Source organism: Mytilus californianus, unplaced genomic scaffold (genome assembly GCF_021869535.1).
Source record: "Mytilus californianus isolate M0D057914Y unplaced genomic scaffold, xbMytCali1.0.p SCAF_4, whole genome shotgun sequence".
NCBI classification, from domain to species: Eukaryota; Metazoa; Mollusca; class Bivalvia; order Mytilida; family Mytilidae; genus Mytilus; species Mytilus californianus.
Genome location: NW_026262690.1, coordinates 47,742,753 through 47,752,082, shown reverse-complemented (window position 1 = coordinate 47,752,082; position 9,330 = coordinate 47,742,753). Strand labels below are relative to the sequence as shown.

At 33.1% G+C, this 9,330-nt stretch overlaps 1 long non-coding RNA gene across 1 annotated transcript; it reads right to left on the bottom strand.

Annotated features, from left to right (window-relative positions):
* Positions 1 to 491: 491 nt before the first annotated feature.
* On the bottom strand, positions 492 to 7,696 carry LOC127738163 (uncharacterized). Its single transcript, XR_007999949.1, has 3 exons — positions 7,590 to 7,696; positions 6,229 to 6,456; positions 492 to 689 (listed from the first exon to the last, which is right to left on the bottom strand). It is a non-coding gene; the product is annotated as an uncharacterized LOC127738163 (long non-coding RNA).
* Positions 7,697 to 9,330: the final 1,634 nt, after the last annotated feature.

The window sequence follows — 9,330 nt, the reverse complement described above, 5'->3', positions numbered from 1 at the left end:
AAGAGGGGAAAAGATAAAGGAGTAAATCAAACACAACACGTCGAAGGAAATTAGACAACACCATTACCATGAGAAAAATGACGAAAAGACAAACAACAGTCCACAAGATAGAGCAACAAAAACCCTTCAAAATCCGTGGATCAACTAGGGTGATCTGGAAAGATAGGCAGTTCCTAAAACTTGAAGTGGAGGAAATATTTATGAGTAGTAAGTGTTAAAGGCAGGAACACCAAACTGAATATCAAGTTGTCAGATTTAACTATCTTCAAAAGTTTTTTTTAATCCTATTTACAATGAGATATCAGAATAAAATATATGTCTTGTCAAGATAGCCTTACAAGTCTATACAGAAACTTGGTTAATAATACTTTCCTTCACAGCAAATACAATTATTATAAAAAGAGTAATTTCTGAGTTAAATTCTGCCTTTTACAGGTTTAAACCTGACTTGTACAATAAATAAAACTGTAATAGTATAATCTACCTAGAGCTAGATTTTAATGTTGTACCAACAGGATTTCCAACAGCTTCTTCCAGGACTGATTTTTCTTCAAGCACTTTCCGGTCAATCGGTAAGGGTTCAATTTCTGTTGGTACGGCGATCACTGTTTGGAAGATCTCAGAATGCACTATGCCATCATGGCATATTTCATCCAGATACTCTATCTGATTTCCTTCTTTATCTTTCTCTGAAATTAAATCAGACGGTACATAATTTAGAATATTATTTAAGTAGTAGTTCATACACGTTTCGTGCAAAATCCATATGTTGTGATACGCGTCATGAAAGGCTACCACTAATTATTTTTTGTCAATCAGTTACAATGAGTGTAGATGAAAGAAATGAGTAATATTTTCCATTTACTGCCTTACCAGAACAGATAATTGGCAAACACTTTACAAATGACTCAATAGGATATTATTAAAGTGATCTCTTCAACATTAGTTTCATAATGCATTCTATACTGTGTGTTTGTATATTCCACATTGGCTAAAAAAATAGGGGAGGGTTGTGATCTCACAAAACACGTTAAACTCCGCCGCATTTTTGCGCCTGTTCTAAGTCAGGAACCTGTGGCCTTTGTTGGTCTTGGTTTTTTTTTTATTATTTAGGTTTACTTAATAATATATGTTTCGGAGTATAGTAGGATGTCCATTTTTACTGAACTAGTATACATTTTTGTTTAGGGACCAGCTGAAGCCCGCCTCCGGGTGCTGATTTTTCTCGCTGTGTTGAAAACCCACATGCAGCCTTGTGTTGTTTTTATCTCGTTGGTCAGGTTGTTGTGTCTTTGAAACATTCTCCGTTTCCATTCTCAATTTTAAAGAATTTATCAGAATATATGAATTTCGACTTAAATTTGTTTTTATCAAAAATGAGATATTAAATGTTCTGTGTAAGCTTTCACCCATGTACAACATTTCGTATGATTCTAATATGGACTGGTACTCAAATATGTAAAAATAATTAAATGATATTAAGTTAGTATTAGTACCCTGTAAGGACAGGCATTAAGCAGGTAAACTTGATAGTAAAAAGAGGGGGAAAGATAGAGTAGTTAATCAAACGCAACACATCGAAGGAAATCAACATCATTGCAATGAGAAAATGGACGAAATTACCAACAACAGTCCACAAATGCTTTAAAGAAATCTGAAGGTAAGCAAGTTCTCTGTATTGTGGTCGGGAGAATAAACTATCTATGAATATAAGTGTCAAGGGCTGAAAAAAGAATATTACTTGGACCATAGTTGGTGATCTTTTCTTCTACAAAAGATATGCCACAGAATAAACAATAGTACACAAACGCAACTACAAAAGAATATTGAACGATACGTATTCAAAACGCTTGTACGCCGAATTACAATTTGTAGCTCGCAAACCAAGAGCGTTCATCTCTAAGTTTTTAAGCTTTACATACTTGCTATATATCACTATTCCAGAATTCTGAATTAAAACAATATAGAAAATGACAAAGGGACATTCAAAAATCATAATTCATGCAACAAAAAAACGACAAATACACAAACAACAGTATACAAAACACTATATAAAAAGCTAACGACTGAACAACACACACCCCACTAAAAAACGGGGTAGATTTCAAGTACTCGGGTAGGGTAAGCAGATTCTGCTCCACTTGTGGCACCTGTCATGATACTCATGACAAGTACACATTCGATGATAATTCTCATTCGACGTGGTCAAGAGTGCAAAATTGGGCAACGAAAATAAAACATATTTGTAATTAACATGATAAAAATTTTCTCTAATTGTCAACTAAGTGTGATGGCGTCTGTCAAAATTTGGAAATAATGATTTCAATTTTACCACTAGGGTACTTTGGTTCAAAAGTTTCTTGTCAAAGTTTATAAAAAAAATAATCATCTGCCATCAACTTTACACATGTAATTTGAGCTTGAGTGAATTTTTTTTTGTATATTCTGAAAATGCCAATCTGTTTTTAGAATATATTAAAACATGGTTTGTTATTTTACTTTTTGTCTTATTATGGTGTTTTGAAATGAATCTTTGTTTATAATTGTCTATTAGATCAGATTGATTTTGGGGTACAACTATATGAAGTAGGAAGTAAGTTACATCCCAGTTTTTGGTGGGGTTCGTGTTGCTTAGTCTTTAGTTTTCTATGTTGTGTCATCTGTACTATTATTTGTCTGTTTGTCTTTTTATTTTTGGCCATGGCGTTGTCAGTTTGTTTTTCGATCTATGAGTTTGACTGTCCCTCTGGTATCTTTCGTCACTCTTTTACAGTCTTGGGTAGTTAAGTTCAATTTGATTAGTTCCTTTTCTCTCCGGGGGGGGGGGGGGGGGGGGGGCAGCACTTCAATACTTAATTGATAGGGGTGCCGCTGGGGTTCTGTTATCCCACCCTTTTCAATTAATTTATATCTTAAAAATGTATACCTTTTCATATGTTGCGTTGGCAAAATGTTCCCTTTTCCAATATTGATTGGGCTTCGTGTAGTATGTTGAAAAGTGGAATATTTGAGGCTAAGATTCCTTATGTAATGTTTACTTACGGTGAGACTTTCGGCTGTGAAAAAAATGACAGAGCTTTTCATATCACAAGTAATGGAAACTTTATTGACCTTATCATATATTTCTGATAGTTTTTCCTACCAATTCACATATTTTCATTCTGGAAAATGTGACCTATTCCAGCGGCACGTTCTATCACCTTGTATATATATTGGTACCAGTACAGAGTGTATAGTTGTAAGTTAGATTGTTTTTTTTTATTAGCCTTAGAATTTTAATGAATAAGATAAAGTTAATACTTTAAAAAGAGCTTCCACAACTGCTTTGAAGAAATGAGTTAAGGATGTTCGCCTCTCTGTTTCAAAATAACAAGCCTTTTAAAGGACTATTATAAATTGATAGAATACAAATAATGGAACTTAAAAAGTAGAAAAAAGATAAAAGGTCCGTGTCCTTGTTATTATATTGAGATATAATGAAGGGAAAATTTGGCGGGAAATTGTTCTCTCTAGATTTTTCATATATTTAACATTAACACCTTTTTCTTTCAAAAACATTGAAAAAATAAGAAGGCTTTTTATAGGATTTTTAAAAGTAGCCTTTTCAATTGTATGTTAGAAATTAATGAAAGGAAAAGTAGGGGTTAGCTGGAAAAATTTATAATAGCACTACATGGATAAAACTAGAGAATTTCGAGTATTTGACAAAAAGTCCATAACAAGAGTGACTGACATCCTTAATGTAATGACTTACATACATTGTATACGGGTATACTGTTTTTGTGTGTGATCAGATTGACTATTTCACAGCATAAATGGTGCTTTAAGTTTTCTTTGTAGCATATTTCTGTTTAAGACAAAACCTGGCAGGCAAATACTACACGTCTTTACAAAACATTTTAATATTTAGATATAATTAGTTAATTTATCGCGCAGGTACGTCATTCGTGTTTAGTGCGTAACGAGAATTAACGTTTGCTTCAATAGACGTCGTTGTTTTCCACCGTAGAAAACAAGACGTTCCAAATTAATTATAGAATAACTAATCGAAGTATTCAAATAGAGAAAAATATTCAACGAGTGACCGAACAACACATTAATTCACGAATGCGCGTAGCGCATGAGTTAATTATCAGTGTTGTTCGGTCACGAGTTGAATATTTTTCGATATTTGAATTCTTTGATTAGTTATTCTTTTTATTACATTGGCATATGGCTTTTTATGAAATTAAAGTCAGTAGAAAATGTAAGGAACTATATCTTTTTCTACGCATTTACATTTGTTGTGATCCGACGTTATCGACGTCTTGACAACGCCTATTGTTGTATGACGTCAGAGGAGTGAAATAACCATGTTTATTTCACATGTGAAATTATCGGTTTTTATTACAATGGGAAATCGAAGTAATTCATTGCAACCAATGTAATAAAAAATATCATCGCAATATAATAAAACATGGATGTTTCACGCAATTTGTAGATAGTTTTGTGTTCTTTGTATACATCTACCTAAAAAAATCAGTATTTAAGTCCTATAAGCACCAAAGTGTTAACATTTAAAATTACGAGTTCGACATGCGCTATCGGTTTCCGAAGGACTAAGAGAAAGTATACGTAATTGAGTTTGACTGTGAGTTCAAACGAAATTTGGTATGCAAAATTTTGTTTCAAATGTATTAAAAGTTTAGTTTTTCCCCCCATTTTTCTGTGTGTTTTTCGGGGGAATGGTCAGCATACACAGCAATTAAGTAATTTTACATCCTAATTTATTGTACCTCATTGACTGATATGAGCATATGTCACATCTTTAGTGTTATTTTAATGAAGTGTATGTAATAAACATAAAGTAGTAAAATAATAAGTTCAGCAAATGAAAATCACAAACATAAACTAGAGGCTCTAAAGAGCCTGTGTTGCTCACCTTGGTCTATGTGCATATCAAACAAAGGACACTCTCCAACATTGTAGACGAGAATAGACTTCATGACAAAAATCTCTATTTGGTTGATCTTGTATTACTGATCTTTTAGTCTTTTTAGTTTCTCTCTATCTTCTTTAACTTTTGCTCAAAACACAAAAGAGGGTAAAAACAAATACTCATTTAAGGGCAATCACTCCTACGAAGAGTGACAGTCTACTAACTATACCGGCAAAATTTGACTTTTTAATAGATCTTGCCTTGCTGATCATTTCTGTGATTTAAAGTGTCTATTTATCTATTATAATTTAAATCATACAAGGCATAACGGGAAAAAATTCTCTCTAAATATCATAGTTTTCATGATCAAAGGCAAAAATGAAAAAAAAAATGGTAAAATTTGTCATTAATGGGCAATAACTCCTATAAGAATTTGTCTAACAGTTTCGACGTATATGGACAATAGGTAGAGCTCATTATTCTGAACATTTTTGCTCCTTTTAGATTTTCTCTATTTATAAGGGTTCATAAAATTATGGACAAAACTTGCATTTTACCCCTATATTCTATTTTAAGCCATGTCGGCCATGTTGGTTGGTAGGCGGGGTCATCGGACACGTTTTTAAAACAAGATACCCTAATGATGATTGTGGCAAAGTTTGGTTAAATTTATCTCAGTAGTTTCAGAGGAGAAGATTTTTGTAAAAGATTACAAAAATTTACAACAAATTGTTAAAAATTGACTATAAAGGGCAAAAACTCCTTAAGGGGTCAATTGACCATTTTAATCATGTGGACTTATTTGTAGATCTTACTTTGCTGAACATTATTGCTGTTTACACTTTATCTCTATCTATAAAAATATTCAAGATAATAACCAAAAACTGCAAAATTTCCCTAAAATTACCAATTCAGGGTCAGCAACCCAACTACGAATTGTCTGATTTGTCTGAAAATTTCAAGGCAGATAGTTCTTAACTTGATGAATATTTTTACACCGGTCAGATTTGCTCTAAATGCTTTGGTTTCAGAGATATAAGCCAAAATCTGCATTTTACCCCTATGTTCTAATTTTAGCCATGTCGGCCATGTTGGTTTGCAGGCGGGATCATCGAACACATTTTTTAAAATAGATACCCTAATCATGATTGTGGCCAAGTTTGGTTAAATTTGGCCCAGTAGTTTCAGAGGAGAAGATTTTTTGTAAAAGTTAACGGACGACGACGGACGACGGACGACGATGGACGACGGCCAAGTGATGAGAAAAGCTCACTTGGCCCATTGGACCAGGTGAGCTAAAAAGTGGGTACCTCGGTCTTCCTCTTCAATTAAAACATCAGGAAACAAGCCTGTGAGTTCAATGGCATTTTTATCATCGCTGGTGTTCGCAGTTGTAAGAAAGTTTGTAGTCATTTCTGTGCTCTGCATAGATAAATGCTCATGTGTTTCCAAACACTGTGTTTCTTTTGCATTGCTGTTTACATTTTCATTTTCCACTTCTGGCTTGTCACATGCAGTGTCCATTGTATTTTAACTACCTACAAAATAATAGTTAGGCATGTGAATAAAATGAAATGCAAATAAATGCAATTCACTAACTAATACTAAACTATTAAGAAAGGCTAACTATATTTGTCGAGCTTGACAAATTGTTTAGACGCCACCGTAATGTGGAAGTCAATATGCTTACCTGGTTTCCTTTGTTTGACCAAATCGCTAAATTGCTTTGAGACAGATATATACAGAATCTGGTGGGGTTAATCATGTATATGGACACGACAACCCTCCCCAACCTGGGACAGTGGTGCAACAGCACAACGCAAGAACAAACGATATAAAAGAATAAACGAAAATCTACTATGATAATGCAGCAATAAAGGTTAACAAGCTAAATACAGGCTCCGGACTTGCGACAACCACATACAGAATGTTGCGGGGTTACACATATTTTCGAGCGCCCAAACCTCCCCTTACTTTGGGACAGCAGAGTAACAGTACTACATAAGAACAAGCTATAAAAATAAGCTTAAAAGGGTTAGACTCATCAGATCGAAACAAAGCATACACAAACAACTAATGAAAATACTTAAAGAGACATAAAGTACCGAATCGAGTGTAATCGCAGTTACTGAATGCTAGTTCAAAGCCAATAACAACTAATGAAACAATCATGTATCCAAATGGTTTAGTGTAAAGATGTCATCTTATGGTGACGTCATAAACAGTCAGAGAAAAACAGTATCTTCTGCAGTGCCAAAATATTGACAGAATGTAGAACCGTAAATGATCATACCTGTATAGCAATATTATTTAGTTATGTTTCAATGTATTGATAACTAAAACAGTAATATTCAAAGATCCTTTTACAATGTTTAATTGATGACCTTTAAGAATAATTTTATTGATATTTATATAAATGTACCAAGTTGTAATAAGTTTTACAGCCAATAGAATATACACTATACTTATACAAATATGACAGACAGCTACCAACGACAAACCCTTTTGTCTATTTCATCTAGTCCAAATAATTACGCCTTACTACGACGCGTCACAAAAAAAATGAAATAGCATTTCCAGACGTCATAATTATTTGGATTACATTTCATCGTGAAACATAAAAGACTTCTTAAATCTAAAATCATAGCTCTGTATGACAAAATATACTTACGCTTTCTGTATTAAATATTTCTTCTCAAACTGACTCCACGTGTTCCAACCATATTTTAATAGCGGCAAGTCAAACGTATCTCAGTCTATTGATTTTTCATTACCGAAGGCTTCTTCCAGTCTGCTGAATGGAAATTTTCAATGTATGCTTATAAATAGCAAATGGAAGTTTTCATGACTTATAGATAGACTATAGACTATATTCCAATTTCCTGAAAGTTCTCTTGTTCACAGAGCGACAAAGCAACTAAGAAAATAGTTCGTCTCTTTTGTGACAAATTATATATAATATTGGGTTAAGAAACATATGATGACCACTATTTTGCTATCCAAAACATGTTTTCCAACCAGAAACTAAATAGTCTGCAAAATATATTTTCAGAATGATCATTTTTTTTTCAAATCTTATTTTCACTTTCAATTTGTGGATTTTCAGAAATTAACTGTAATGTACTAAAAACTACTGGTGAAAATCAATAAAAACATCATTAGACAACAGCAATATACTTTTCAATGTTATACCGGAGGTGTGGGTTGCTGGTTTGGAATTGGGCTGAATACGAGTAAAAGGAGATGTGGTGTGTTCGACAGAAGCCAGACAATAAAAAAGATTTAGTGAGAAAACTTTTATTCGAGCAGAACTTCCAAGTATTACCACACTCTAGATCATTAGAATAACACAATGTATAAATCAGTATAGTTATAAAATAAACTCAGTTCAGAAGTCGTATAAACACAGGTAAAAAGAAGACAGTACTGAATAATACGGCTCGAAAAATGCTCTCATTTCTGAAATCAATCTCTATTTACTAAACCTGCTTAAAGATCTATAGAACTTCTGTCGTCAATCACTCATATCTATCGGCGACAGTAATTCGGAGTTGTTAAAATGATCTTATGCACTGCAAAAAGTAACATTGTACAGATTCAGAATAAAAATGGGAAAACAAATATTTTCCGGTGTTTTTAAATATAAATTTGCAAATTGATCCCAAAATAAACTAACCACAAAGAACTAAAAAACAAGCCTGTTTTTCAGTGGTTGTCGTTGGTTGCGTTCTTTCATATTTGTTTTTGTTTTTCGTTTCCTGTTATCATAAATGAAGTCGTTTTTCAAAACTATTTCATATTTGGTCATGTTGGGATTGATAAAGATGTAAATTTTATATCTTTGTTATCAACAGCAAAGCATTGCCATAAAGGTGGTCTCCTTGGTCTCTCCTTAGTTAAGATGAGAGAGTTTTATAGCCGACTATACGGAATAGTTTTTTCTCATTGACGAAGGCCTTTCGATGGCCTTTAATTGCTTTATAATACTTTATCTTAACTCTGTTAGATAGTCGTCTCATTGGCAATCATATCTGTTTCAAAAAAATAAAAATCATCCAAACCTTTTGCAACTAGCTAAAATATTTTTCTCGGTGAATTTTTCGTTTACCAATACAACCGACGCATTCGCCATACAGCTTTTAATGGTATTATATATAGTTCTACATTTCAGGCCTCATCCGGTCTAGAACCCACGAGCTGGTTTAAAGATTTCATTGATTTATGTTTAAAAAAGAAGTTAATTACTGCTGTTTGTATTGCTGCTTCATTGTCTTGTGATAAATATAGTCATATAACATATAATTTCACATTTTTATTAAATTTTTAACGTTTTTGTGCCGATATTTTCATTTTTTTCAATCCCAAACTCGTCTACTACATTGTACCTTACAAACTATCATAAGACTTTTGAA